At 48.4% G+C, this 13,811-nt stretch overlaps 1 long non-coding RNA gene across 2 annotated transcripts in view; it reads left to right on the top strand.

The window, feature by feature from the left end:
• LOC144175946 (uncharacterized) overlaps positions 1-13,009 on the top strand; it is a 31,963-nt gene extending 18,954 nt beyond the window's left edge. The window contains exons 3-4 of one of the 2 annotated variants that reach the window (XR_013323725.1): positions 9,552-9,674; positions 12,650-13,009. This is a non-coding gene — a long non-coding RNA (uncharacterized LOC144175946). Of the gene's footprint in view, positions 1-9,551; positions 10,017-12,649 lie in introns of those variants that run through there. The other variant, XR_013323724.1, reaches the window with a different exon arrangement.
• The last annotated feature ends 802 nt before the right edge of the window (positions 13,010-13,811 follow it).

Here is a 13,811-nt window from a genome sequence, read left to right as displayed (position 1 = left end):
CGGCGGTGCCGTCTGCTTTCTCAATGGGGGATTATCCTTGTGGTATGCGGTGGGCCAGACAATCCGTCTCCCGTGCACGCCGTGACGAATTGGCGACGGCTGCAGTGCAGTGTTGGCAGTGCTACGTCGCTAGACAGAGCGGCGGGTTCTCACGCGCAGCCCGGGCGCCTGGCCGCTAATTTCATAAGTGGACCTTACAGTCGCCTTCTGTCGGACTTGGCCCGCACCCTTCATCTTGCCTTCCTCACTGACCCCTCCCTCCCTACTCGCATAGGCAGTAGTGTCCAGCGTGACACCACCCCTGACTTGACCTTCAGTGTCAACCTTCCTACACTCACCACTGCCCCCAGCCCCCACACATTAGGTAGCGATCACTTCCTTATCGAAACTCAACTCCCTGTCAAAGGCACACCTCAAACCCCCTGCCACCCTCCCCCTACACACACTGATTGGGATCTCTTCCGCACGGCATGCCCTCTTCCTCCCACCAATTCCTCCGACGAAGAACTCATGGACTGGAAAACCCAACTTCTTACTGCCAAGGAAACGGCAACAAAAATTCTCGACCCCACACCCCCCTCTGAATATGTCGACACCCTCCTCCGGTGTCTTGCAACACCACGGACCCGAGCACGTGTGGGTTGGACCCACCCACGTCCCGGCTGTGCGTGGCTTTGCCGTGTCCGGGCAAAAGGGCATCCTGGTGGTTGAGCCAAAGCCAGGGTTGTTTTGGACCTTCATGGCCCCCTGGCAGAGGCAACACACCACTTCGGCCCCCGCTTCCCGTAGACGATGCCCCCAGTCTGACCCGACCTGTGGGGAATCAGCCAGTCGCCTTTTCCTGGCCTCTTCTTCATTCTTTTGCTTCCCTATTGTCTTTCCTAACCCCGGTCCTGTCATCTTATCTCTTCCTTATTTCTCCGTTTTTTCTCCAGGCGGCGAGGGTTAACCCTGTGCGAAGGCTTCACCCTAGATCCCGAGCATCGGGTTATAGTGGCGAGGTACAGTTAACGTGCGCTTCAAAGCCACGTTCCCTTGTTGGGCTCGGTGGTGGGCGACTGGCCTCGCCACCGAATTGATTCCATTTTCTATGGCTATCTTCTCAGCTCCCACAAAACACCCTGATCGACCTCCTAAAAGGGGTCGCACCGAAGCACTCCGCTCCCAACCACCTCAGGCAGCTTTCAGCAAATACCTTGTTGTACACTCTACCGACGAAAAACCTATCACCGACCTGTCAGTCTTCTTAATTGCCAAGTGTATCGAAAACATTGTTGGAAAAGACTACAATGCCAAAAAGATGCCCTCTGGAGACCTTCTTGTTGAAGTTATGCGAAAAAACCAAAGTGAGAACCTCCTGAAGCAAGAAAAAATTGCCAACTTGACTGTCACAGTTACGCCACACTGCACGCTAAACACTGTCCAAGGTGTTATCTCTGACAAAGAACTCCTCCATGAGACAGATGATGATCTCCTTGAGGGACTGCATGACCAAGGTGTTGTGGGCGTCTGTAGAATTATTATGAGAAGAGATGGAGCAGAGATCAAGACCCGACATATCATTCTAACATTTGCTAGCTCTACCCTGCCAGAGACAGTGAAGGCAGCTTTCCTTAGCTGTCGTGTACGCGCCTACATTCCAAACCCGAGGCGATGCTTTAAATGTCAACACTACGGTCATGGAACTCTAGCTTGCCGTGGCAAGCTGACCTGTGCGAAATGTGGCGAGAACGATCACTCTTCTGATGACTGCAACAACACAATCATGAAATGTCCGAACTGCAGTGGTTCACACGCTGCATACTCACGATCTTGCCCATCTTTCAAGAAAGAAAAAGAGATCATTCTGATCAAAGTAACCGAAAATATCAGTTTCCCTGAAGCACGCCAAAAGCACAAGATGTTTCGGCTGCATCCTATGCAGGTGGCGCCCGCCGGGGGTTGGGGCGACGTTTGGGTAGTACTGCGACACAATGCAGCTTAGCTGATGTGTCGCTGTCGTTAACCCCCTCCGAGCAACCACCAGCTCCTGCCTCTACAGCAGAGGCCCTGGTGGTTCCTCCTCCTGCTGGGCTGCCATCCACAGCCGAGCACCCCGCCACTACGTCTGCGGAGCCCGTGGAGAATGTGGTGATGGGCGGTGTTGGGACTGGTCCGGCCTCTTCCAGTCCAGCTCCATTGGCCCGCACGACACCCAAGGGCATTGAGAGCATGAACTCAGGTGGCCCCACACGTACGTCTTCCCTTCCCACACCGCAGGTTCCAACCAAGAAGCCTGCGGCCACCTCAGGAACCAATCCGCGCGGTGGATGTCGGATGGACACCATGTCGGTGCCGCCTGATTTGTCAGACGAGGACATGGACACCTCGGCATCTCAACCTGCCCAGCAGGCGCAAAATGAGCGCCGCAGCACTTTTGGCCGTGGGAAAAAACCACCTCATCGTACCACAGGCCCCAAAGAAGACTCACTGACATGAACCAAAATAGGCAACTTCTCAACTACATCTTTATTATCTTTAATCCATAATAGCTGTTGAAAACATAGTTCAGTGGAACTGTAGGGGTCTCATAAAAAACTTGGATGATGTATATGAACTCCTTTATAAACATCAATCCAGTATTGTTTGCCTCCAAGAGACACACCTGAATCCCAAGCAAAGTAACTTTCTTAAACAATACACTGTCTTCATGAAAGATAGAGATACCTTTGCTCATTCATCTGGTGGGGTTGCCATTGTGACGCGAAAATCCATTCCATCCCAGTCCATTAGACTACTCACCAGCCTTGAGGCAGTTGCTGTCCACGTGATCATTTTTGGTCGGCTGATTACAATATGTTCCTTATACATTCCCCCGGATCATCAATTGTCTACCTCAGAATTTGAGTCGTTGGTGGATGAGCTTCCTGAACCATTTATCTTAGTTGGAGACCTAAATGCACACAACAAACTCTGGGGTTCTGGGCGAACTGACGCTCGTGGCCGCTTGATTGAACATTTCCTAGTATCATCTGGTGCGTGTTTGTTCAGCAAAAAACAGCCCACATAATATAACATCACACACAACACGTACTCACACAGACTTGGCAATCGGTTCTGCTGTTCTTTTTCCACTCGTTGAGTGGCAGGTGGAGAAAAACCCGCTTGGAAGTGACCATTTCCCAGTATTCCTGAGATGCCTAGACGGAGACCCCTACACTCCTATCTCAACTAAAAGGTTGAAAGAAACTGCTGCAGACTGGGAGAAATTTAAGCAGAAATCTCAACTCGCACACAGTTCCATAGAACACTTGGGTATTGATGAAGCTTGTAGCCTTGTCACGGCACATATCCTTGAAGCTGCAGAGAACTTCATTCCCGAGACTTCTGGTAACACAAGTAACCTAAGGCGGCCCTGGTGGAATGAAGAGTGTCGACGAGCACGCCAGGCACAGAACAAGGCGTGGGGCATTCTTCGCAGGTACCCCACTGCGGACAACCTTGTAGCGTTCAAGCGCACCAAAGCCATGGGAAGGCGCATTCGCCGTCAGGCCACAAACAATAGCTGGAAGTCCTTCTTAACTTCAATAAATTCTTTCACCGATACAAGAAAGGTTTGGAACAGGATAAGAAAACTAAATGGACAAAGCACACATGGCTTACCCCTTGTTGACACCACTGGTGGCACACTAGAGGACCAGGCAAACGCGTTGGCACAACATTTCGAACACGTCTCAAGCTCTTCACATTACACAAGCACATTTATACACTACAAAAAGTCAGCTGAGCGGAAGTCCATACGTGACCACAAGCAATCAAACGACTCCTATAACTCTCCATTCTCCCTTCACGAGCTTATGAGTGCGTTGGCTGGTTGCAAGCCTTCGGCGCCAGGTGCAGATAACATTACGTACGGCATAATCAAACACCTTCATACAGACACAATCAATACTCTCCTGTTTTTATTTAACAGAATATGGCGTGCTGGGCACTTTCCTAAGGCATGGAAACAGGCTATTGTTGTGCCACTGCTGAAAGAGGGAAAGGATGCATCCTGTGTTTCAAGTTATCGTCCAATTGCCCTGACCAGCTGCTTGTGCAAGCTGTTGGAAAAAATGATCAACAGAAGGTTACTATACTTCCTGGCATACAATGGTATTCTTGACAGCTGCCAGGCAGGTTTTCGGTCGGGCAGATCAACAGACCAACTTGTCGCTTTTGAATCCTATGTGAAAAATGCCTTTGTTAACAAACAGTTTTGTATGTCCATATTTTTTGATCTAGAAAAAGCATATGACACTTCCTGGTGCTACGGCATCCTGCGAGACCTGAAATCTTTTGAAATTTGTTGGAATATGCTTAATGCCCTTGAAAGCTATTTGTCTGAACGAACATTCAGAGTGAGGGTCGGGGCTGCAGTATCCGCGCTGTATATGCAAGAAAATGGCGTTCTTCAGGGTGGAGTACTTAGTTGCACACTTTTTATAGCTAAGATGAACACACTTGGAAAAGCTCTTCCCCGCACCATTTTTTACTCCATTTACGTGGATGATTTTCATATCAGTTTCCGGTCCTGTAACCTGTCTATCTGTGAACGGCAGTTACAACTTGCCACAAACAGGCTTGTAAAATGGGCCGACGAAAGTGGCTTTAAGCTAAATCCTCAAAAGAGCACATGTGTCTTATTTTCCAAGAGGCGTGGTATTCACCCTGAGCCCACCATCCAGCTCAGTGGAGTGGCTGTGCCTGTGAAGAAGGAAGGCAAGTTTTTAGGGATTGTGCTAGATGAAAAGCTGTCATTTATTCCACATATAAAGCTACTCAAAATAAAATGTATAAAGGCAATGAATATCCTAAAAGTCCTATCCCACCACTCCTACGGCGCAGATAAGATGTGCCTGCTGCGTCTCTACAACAGTTTAGTGAAGTCGCGGTTGGACTAAGGGAGCGTAGTATACAGGTCAGCTTCGAAAACCGCTTTAAAAATGCTTGACCCTGTTCTGCACCTTGGGCTTCGCCTTTCGACAGGAGCCTTCGGGACGAGTCCTGCACAAAGCCTATATGTGGAATGTGACCAGTGGTGCCTGGAATACCAGCGCTTATACACAGATCTATTGTATGCCATGAAGGCAACATCCATAAAAAATCACCCTTCTTCGTTTATTGTCAATGACACCTCTGCCATGCTTTCGTTTCTCAGTCGGCCCTCTATATCTATGCCTTTTTCGTTGAGAGTGAAAGTGCACGCTGAAGAGCTTGGGATTTCTTTTAGCGAGACTTACAAAACTTCAGTCACAGACCTTGTTGCTCCCTGGGAAATGTCCCCGATTTCTTGTGATTTATCTTTTAGAGCCATTAACAAAAGCACTGTACCAAGAGAACTCATCTTGCAGCACTTCCTACATCTACGACACAAATATCCCGACACAACGTTTTACACAGATGCCTCCAAGTCCGCCCATTCTATGTCATGCGCTGCACATGGCCCAAACTTTGCTATCACAAAGACAATGAACAAAAATACCAGTATTTTTACAGCTGAGGCACACGGCATTTTAACCACTGTGGAACACATTACAGAAACCAGAATACACAGTTCCATTATTTTTACAGACTCCCTGAGTGTAGTACTAGCTCTCCATTCAGGAAAACAAACGAGAAACATTATTTTAAACCGTCTTATCAAATCCATAATGTCTGCTTACGCTCTAAAATTGACGGTAGTAGTGTGCTGGGTACCTGGGCACAGCGGAATTTCAGGCAATGAAATTGCTGACCAGAATGCTGCTGTGGCGGCTCTCCGCAGTGTTGTAGATATCCCACATGTGCCCTGCCTAGACATGAAACCACTAGTTCGGAGTATGCTTCGGAGGCGCTGGCAGGTACAGTGGGACACACAAATCGAAAACAAACTGCACATTATAAAACCACACATAGGGAAATACAACACAGAGAAACGGAACAGGTTCACAGAAATATCAATATGCAGATGAAGGATAGGTCACACACACGCTACACACTCATATCTTTTAAATGGAACCCCACCATCATCTTGTGAGAAATGTGGACGAAGACTTACAGTCCTCCATGTATTGATTGAATGCTTGGCATACCATGACGCAAGGAAACGACACTTCCCAGAACTATACACCTACACGATACCCTTACACCCATCCTTGTTTTTATCTGATCAACCCCTGATTAGAAGTGAACGCCTTTTAGCCTATCTTGCTGAAATTGGATTTTTAGCACTCATCTCATACCATGTGTGACATCAGGGCCACCCAATGCAAATAAATAGTGAGGGTGGTTCTGAGCGTTTTCATAACGTGCCAGGGATGTCACCGCCATCCCTGTTATGTTATGGCGCTCCCAGCACACACATAAACATCGTCACTGTTACCTCTCATCTTATTCATCTTCGCTTTTTAGAGTAAGGGCCCTTTACACCCATATATACACTATTTTTATCAAGTACATCACAATCATCGCCATGGCATTTTAACAAATGTAAAAAAAAAAAAACATTGTCTTGGCGCTCTTTGGCCTCAGACGCCCTTGCGCCAATAAAATATACATAGTAGTAGTGGACACCCACCTCCGCAATCTCTGGGAAGCCTACACCAGTCTTGAACGCTGTTGGCGCAAACACAAACACCGCCGAAACCTCAAACTAAAGCTCATCACCCTTCGCACCAAAATCGAAGTGCACGCGGCCACACTGTCTCAAAATCCTTGGAATAACACCTGTGATGACATGTGTGGCCAACTCTCTACCAAGAAGACTTGGTGTATACTCCGCTCTCTACTAGACCCCACTACCAGCAAAACCCAATCCCGCCACCGCACCACTCAAATCATCCATTACTCCAAATTATCCCCAGACGCCCTCTGTGTCTCCCTCAAGGATCTGTACATACCACCCCCCTCCCCTCATTCCACCGAGTCCCCCAACTTAGTTCATTCACACCCACCCACACCTTTTTGACTCCCCGACATGCCTTGCCTGCGGGGCCCTCGACACGCACTATCATTCCTTGTGCGAGTGCCCAGCAGACCCGTTTCCCCCCCTTCCTTCCCCCTCCCTCTGGGAGCAGGCGCTGCGCAACCCGGAGGCATCGAGTCAAGGCTTAGTGACCACCCGGGCCCTGGCGGTCGCGGCGTCCCTGTGGACCGCCCCCACCCCCCTCACCTGATCCCTGAGCATAAATAAAGTTGTTTCTCTCTCTCTCTCACCTGCTGTCAATACGTGAGCATCTGCAGAAGAAATACTTTTACAGAAAACGGCTGTATTTGTTCTATCGAAACTTTCCCAACCAAAACCATATGACCGTAGGACTTCAATGTGGCCTTCTCACTACTTCGAGTTTCATTTCTCATCGCTCGGTCACTGTAAAGTTCAAAGGTAAAGTTGGTATTCCCATCTGAAGAGGGCGTAACAGACATGCTTGTCCGCTAGGATGAAACTGTAGTCAGCCGCCATGGGGGCTCGACGGCTAAGGCGTTGCGCTGCTGAGTGCGAGGTCGCAGGTTCGATTCCCGGCTGCCGCGGCTGCTTTTCTGATGGAGGCGAAAAGCAAAAACGCCTGTGTGTACGAGATTTCGGCGCACGTTGAAGATCCCTAGGTGGTCAAAATCAATCCGGAGCTCTCCACAACGACGCGCCTCATCGCCTGCGTTGTGTCGGCGCATTAAACCCTACAATCAATCAAATCAACCGAACAAGCAGAAGACAGCATGCGTCACCTCCACGTGTTTCACATGCTTCCCAAGGTCACTGAAAAATATGGTGGCACATAACTAGGGTTGTTTATTTTCAGGTTTTATATTTTTTTCAAAATAGGGGGGGGGGGGGGCGGTGAAAATAGGGTGCTATTGTTTGAACTGATATTCGGGGAGAAATCCGGTGTTTTTGTGAAACCATTCAGAAATTCGGGTTTTTTCAGGTTAAATCGATAGATGTACTACGTTTATTTTAATACACTCGGTTTATTTTAGAGCGGTCACGAGCTTTATAACTCTTAACGCGTTAAAATTGGTGTTTATTTCAACCTGGTAATCGGAGGGTCTTCAGGGTTTTCTTGACAACGCTGTCCGAAATTTGGCGTTGGTTTGGAAATTAATAAACAATGACAGTAAATAGGATTGATAACTTCTTAACAGATGAAACATTCTATTCACAATAACCTGGTCATCGATTGTTCCCTCATCTTTGTTTACATACATTATTGTGATCTGTTTGCGCAACTTGTCGGTCTTCTTTCGAGGCCTGTCTGATGGCTGAACAAGTCTCAAGTAGGAAAAGTTTATCTTGACAACACAGCTTCCGTTAACTAGGCACAACAATTTCAGGGTGGCATTTGGCAGCCTGAGGTTACGGTTGGTGGCGTCATTGCAACGCTCATACGAGTTCAGAAGGCGTGTTTGTGGGGCTTGCTTCCAGCCAGTACTGGTCGAGAACGGTGAAACGTCAGACCACAATTGTGCGGATCGCTCCTTTGAAAAGGTCCATTTGAGGAGAAGTCGGGTAATCTCCTGAAACATGTTCGGGGTGTGAGAATCGGGTAAAATTAGGTTTTACTCGAAAAGGAACAACCCTAATTATACAGCACTGCCGGTCATCCACCTTCACAGAGTCAGCTGGCTTCTCATCCCAATTTTCCGAACGTGCAGAAAACAGCATGCGTCACTTCTGCGTGTGTCACGTGCTTGCAACGACACTGTGAAGTTTAATGGTACATAATCGGAATAAATCTTGAGGCGCTTCCGCTCACTGATGTAGTGTGCGAGTGCAAGAGATAGGCTACATAGGCTACTCGGATTGACATTGGCCATTTTAAGCCCCGGCTGCCTGTTCACATTGCCCTTGTGTTGTCGGCTTCATTGTACTCACAAACTGTCTGCAGGAAATGGCCACTAACCTTACCGCCTGCCAAGAAAGTATTTTTGCCGCGTCGGCTGGGTAACGTCTGAGCCAACATTTCTGCTGTTTCGATTTGACTGAAGCGAGGATTTTACGGGGGGATTTCTTGGTGATTTCTTGGCCTCACATGCTGAGCCATAAAAGGAGTCACGAGAGACAAGTTCAGCACATGATTCATATCTATCAATGCGGGTGAAGGCCACAAGTCGTGCCTAACACCAACGTCATTTGGATCAGCAGCGATGAGGCCTTGCCTAAAAATTCAGGAAAAGGTTGGCCTAGCTAGGGACACCTGCTTTTGTGGGGGAAAGATGTTTTAGAGGCCAAGCACCTTAGTACTTCGCTTTGTCCGGGGCTTGGCGTCCGTGTACAGTGTTGCACATGCACGAAGAGCATTGGATTGGATTTGGATTGTATTGAACTGGATTGGGCTGGATTGGAATTGTATATAGTGTACAAACGCGTTGTCACTCATTTACATGCGCGAGTGGGCAATGCCATGGTGATTTACGGTAAGAACAATTACCAGTGCTTCACTCATTTGTCACGATTTACTTCGTGGAGATGCGTGAATTTTTTTTGTTAATTTCAGACCCGGCAGCTCTACTTGCAAGGCACATGGCTGATACATGCTTTCTTGCGGCTGCAGGCACTGGACAGCACCCAGAAGGCGGGGCAGAGCGTGCGACCCCCGGCGCCACCTGGACAACACTGGGACAGCATTGGGTCTTGGGCCTGCTCCTTTTCCGCAGCACCGGGGGCAGGTGTAGAGGTACGTTCCCTCTTCCGACTGGCGCACATGCGATGAGGCGGTGTTCACACTTGCGGTGTCCAGCACTGGTGCGACTGCGCGTAGCGGGGTCGTTTCCTGTTCTGTTGAACTTTCTTCAGGCCTTGTACAAGAGATGAAAATGTTTCACACTAGTGTGGCAGGTACAGTTAGAAGTCGCTGTGAGACACGTGCTACTGACCTGAAACAGGGCCACAAGTGTTGCGGGTTGTGTCGGTTCGGATAAGGATTCGTCTTTGGCAAAGAGCTTCCAGGTCCATTCTCGGCGTCGTTGATGGCTACGTGGTCGTCGAGAAGGATCCCGGTCGGCAGGAGGTCGAAGCCGCTGTCTGGTTTCCGCGAGGCATCCGCCAAGAATTGGTGGAGTCTTTGAGGGCAAAAGATCAGTACGCGTTTGGCGTGTCCCCAATTCCTTGGGTTTTTTTTGCGGACGCTTGTGGCCAATGGTCAGTGGCAGCAGTCCAGTTCAGTCAGTGCAGTCACTTGCGTCATCGTTGAGGGGCGGTGCGCTCTAGCTTCTTCAAATGCATTGTCGTCTGATCCTCGTCGCGACACCATTTTGTTGAAGAAACCGCGGTGGAGACCGCAGAACATGAATGTCTGTTTCGTGGCGGATGGAACTGAATAATGATGGCGGTATTTCTATTAGCAGGTAGCAGCTAATGGCCTTCCTTTCTGATATTTCAAGCATCGGCAGAAATGCACACATTTACTTTCAGCCCACAACACCTGTGTTGTCGCGTGCTGAGGTTGCTTTTTCTCAAACACGAAAGTTGTGGCACGTTTTAACTCCAAGGTGTTTACACAGGGTGAAAGCGCACGGAATATATAAAGGTACGCTGAAGTGAATTTGTCAAGCTCCCGTTTTTGCTTGCACTGCGTAGACTGGCTCAAATTAGCACACTTTTCATCGTTTATCCGGTTGAAAAACCGGTAATTATTTTACAAAGCGCGAAAGAAGAAAAACTACCATGTGCGGTTTGCGGCGGCCGCACCAACTAAGGCTGTGACGTTGGGAGGAGGGGGCACCGTGATTGGACGATGCCCAAGGTTAGCAATCAAACAAGTTTCGGTTTCGGTTCTGTTCTGTAAAACACAACCAACGGCGTTGTTGGATGGGCATTCTCAATATCTCAGTAATCATCGTACCGTGCTTCTGCCATGTTGTTGGCTGTAAAATGCATAAGATAAGCCTCCCAGGACGGCTTGGAATTGTAGCATTCACTAGCCGAGGCCTACGCAGTGCATGAACGCCCTCCGCGTCCCCGCAGACGCTCAAATGCCATGCGCTTTTCCCCTATATTTGGAGCTTGCCTCACTCATGCCTGTATTGTAAAAAGCGTGTTCGCAGCAGGCCAAGGGTCTGTTGATTCTGGCCTGTGCCCACTGCCCGCAAGCAGTCGGTGCTTATGGCAACAGCACGCCAACGAGAACTCGCTAGCGCGCCAGTGCCAGCCTGCGCGCGTTCTGTGAACTAGTTCGTGGAGCAATGAACGTTGCGGCCCCAAAAAAAGTGAACTCAGTATAGAAAACATCGGCGAAAAACGAAAAAGTTAACTTATAAAAAAAAAAGCACATAGCCGCGGGGATTCCAACTTGTGACTTGCAAAACACTTGCGCTGACATACCTAGCGCTCCAAACAACTCAGCCACGGGCGCGCGCTGCCAAACTTGGAAATATAAGGTATATAATGTATAACCAGTTTACACTTTTATTTAGTTTTAGCATTCCAAGCAGCTTAGGTGACTATTTGTTGTTTTGCGCTCTTGCAGTAAGCATCCCCCAAGTTTCCACAATATCTCACGTCTAGCAATTGCATTTCTTAGACGGAAAAGCGTTCGCAGATGCGTAGTCGTGCTGCTGGCCGCTGTGCTTGTTCGCCCAGCACAAAAAAGTGCTTCCCACACTGTAGTTTTCTTCTTTACGGTAAAAATATGAGTTGATTTTATTTCCTTAGTACCTATATTGACTTTGCTGACTCTTCTCCCGCCTTCAAGAGGCCTTATATTTTCCTACTGGTGTACCAGTCAGCGAAGCGTCGCATGTGCGCTTGTGCAGCGCTTGTGTGACGCGACCTTGACTTGGAGCTAGATACAGTGTACAAACTAACGAAGTAAAAAAAGGCACATTCTTCCATTCACAAATGTGTCCTGGCTTCGTTTCAACTGAGCCAACGAATTGCGACGACCCGTCAGCGGCCGGCAGATGAAACGCTGGGCCGACTGACTCTGTCTGAAGGCCGGGGAGCCGTGCAGTAGCGCAGCCAATTGTGAGCTGGGCTCCTCCCGACGTCACACGAAAACGCCACAGAAAATGGGCGAGCGTAAAGAGAGGAGGACAGGATTTTCGAATTAATTTTTCTACTAAATAAAATCGCGTAAACGCGTCCAGAGTGGTCGAAACATGGCCTGGGGACTCCGGACTACAATTTGCGCTAGTAATCCCGCAATGTTTACATATCACTTCAGTGTCTCTTTAATGCAGCATCAAGTGGAACCACTGCGGGATAAACTGCCCTAAGCTGGGCGCTTGGTGTCGTTTTGTTGATGGAATTTAGAGCGCACTTGAGGCCGTTAAAAGTCTACTAAAAGCCTGCTCACATTTATCGGCAACAAGTAATCCGTTCAGCTACTGAGTTTTAACAGCGGAGCTGTTGTTACTGGCCGTAAGTTCGCCGTTGCTGGAAAAAAATACCAAGAAAATGCTGAGCGCTCGTGAGTGCGTGCCTTGCCAGGCTTGCGCAGTAGCTTGAACAAGAGAGAGAGAGAGAGAGAGAGAGAGAGAGAGAGAGAGAGAGAGAGAGAGAGAGAGAGAGAGAGAGAGAGAGAGAGAGAGAGAGAGAGAGAGAGATCTGCAGAAAACTGAACACCTTACTACTCCAGCGTGTTCATGCTAGGAGAAGTTGATTGTAACATGTTTTTTATTTTTTGTGTCCAACTTGCCGGTTATGGACCAGTGGGGTGAAGTGGCGCTCCTTCAAGCCAAGCTCGGAGGACCTTCAAGCTTGGAACGGCTCGTGCACATGCTGAGTTCAAGTCAGCAGAGGTGGGTCCTACCCATACCTCTGCAAAGTTGGTGCGGCTCACTCAAACTCACTCACAAATTTATTTTCGAATCGCCACTCCCTCAAACTCAGACTCATAGCTGAGCAGCACGTCTGTGCTCACTCAAACTCAAACGAACACTGAGCGCAAAACTCAGAACTCACCCGGACTCAAAACTCAAAATCTACTCAGAAGTGAAAATGTAATAAAACTAAAAATGTAATCAAACTTACAATGTACTTAAACTCAAAATGTGCTCAGGACTCAAAATGTACTCAGTACCGTATTCACTCGCATAATCCTCGCACTTTTTTTTCGGAAAGGTCAATGTGAAGTTAGGAGTGCGAGAATTATGCGTGGGGAAAAAAAAAAAATCCGGTGCACAGTGTTGCCAATTTGCCTTCTGCCAATCCCGCTAAATGTAGCGGTCGTTTTTTGTATATGTAAGCTCAGTGTTGCCAACAGCAGCTATTTCTTTTTATTTTATTATTTACAACGTAAACAGTCTCCCGTCGATCAGCGATCATGAAATTGCCACCTTTGCTTTCTGGCGCGCGCCCTATCTCGTCGTCATCATGTGCATGGCCTACTTGTGAAGCTCGACAATATCAGGCGCCGCGAAATTGCCAAACTCACTCGCGTCTTTTTTCGTGCACTGAAGCTACAAAAGTCCTTCTTAAACTGGCTTTGTTCGTTACAGTAGACTTCGGTACTCAGAATATCGGGGACGGCGGAAGAGTGCGGTTGAAGCCTGTTTTACATACCTTTATTTGCCTTGTTTCGCGACGCTATTTCATTTGCAGTTTTTGCGCTGGAAGTTTGAGAGGATACGAGGGTGGGAGGCTGGGCACAGTGCGTTCCCGCATATGGATCACATAGTTGGCCCTAAAAAGGGCCTTTGGAAGAAAAAAAAAATGCAGCCGACTGTCAAAATTTTTTGGACAATGGTCAGAAGGTCCGAAGAGTCCTAGTCAGTGCTTGCATCGCAGGTCGTGGCCTCGTCGTCACCTCCCGATTCCTCGGCTTCAGACGTCTCGCCTCCGTCCCAAAGCAAGTGGTCTTTGCTTGAATCCA

Source organism: Haemaphysalis longicornis, unplaced genomic scaffold (genome assembly GCF_048455015.1).
Source record: "Haemaphysalis longicornis isolate Haplotype H1 unplaced genomic scaffold, Haemaphysalis longicornis Haplotype H1 scaffold_3, whole genome shotgun sequence".
NCBI classification, from domain to species: Eukaryota; Metazoa; Arthropoda; class Arachnida; order Ixodida; family Ixodidae; genus Haemaphysalis; species Haemaphysalis longicornis.
Note: the sequence above shows the minus strand (reverse complement) of the source record. Positions and strands in the feature narration are given on the sequence as shown.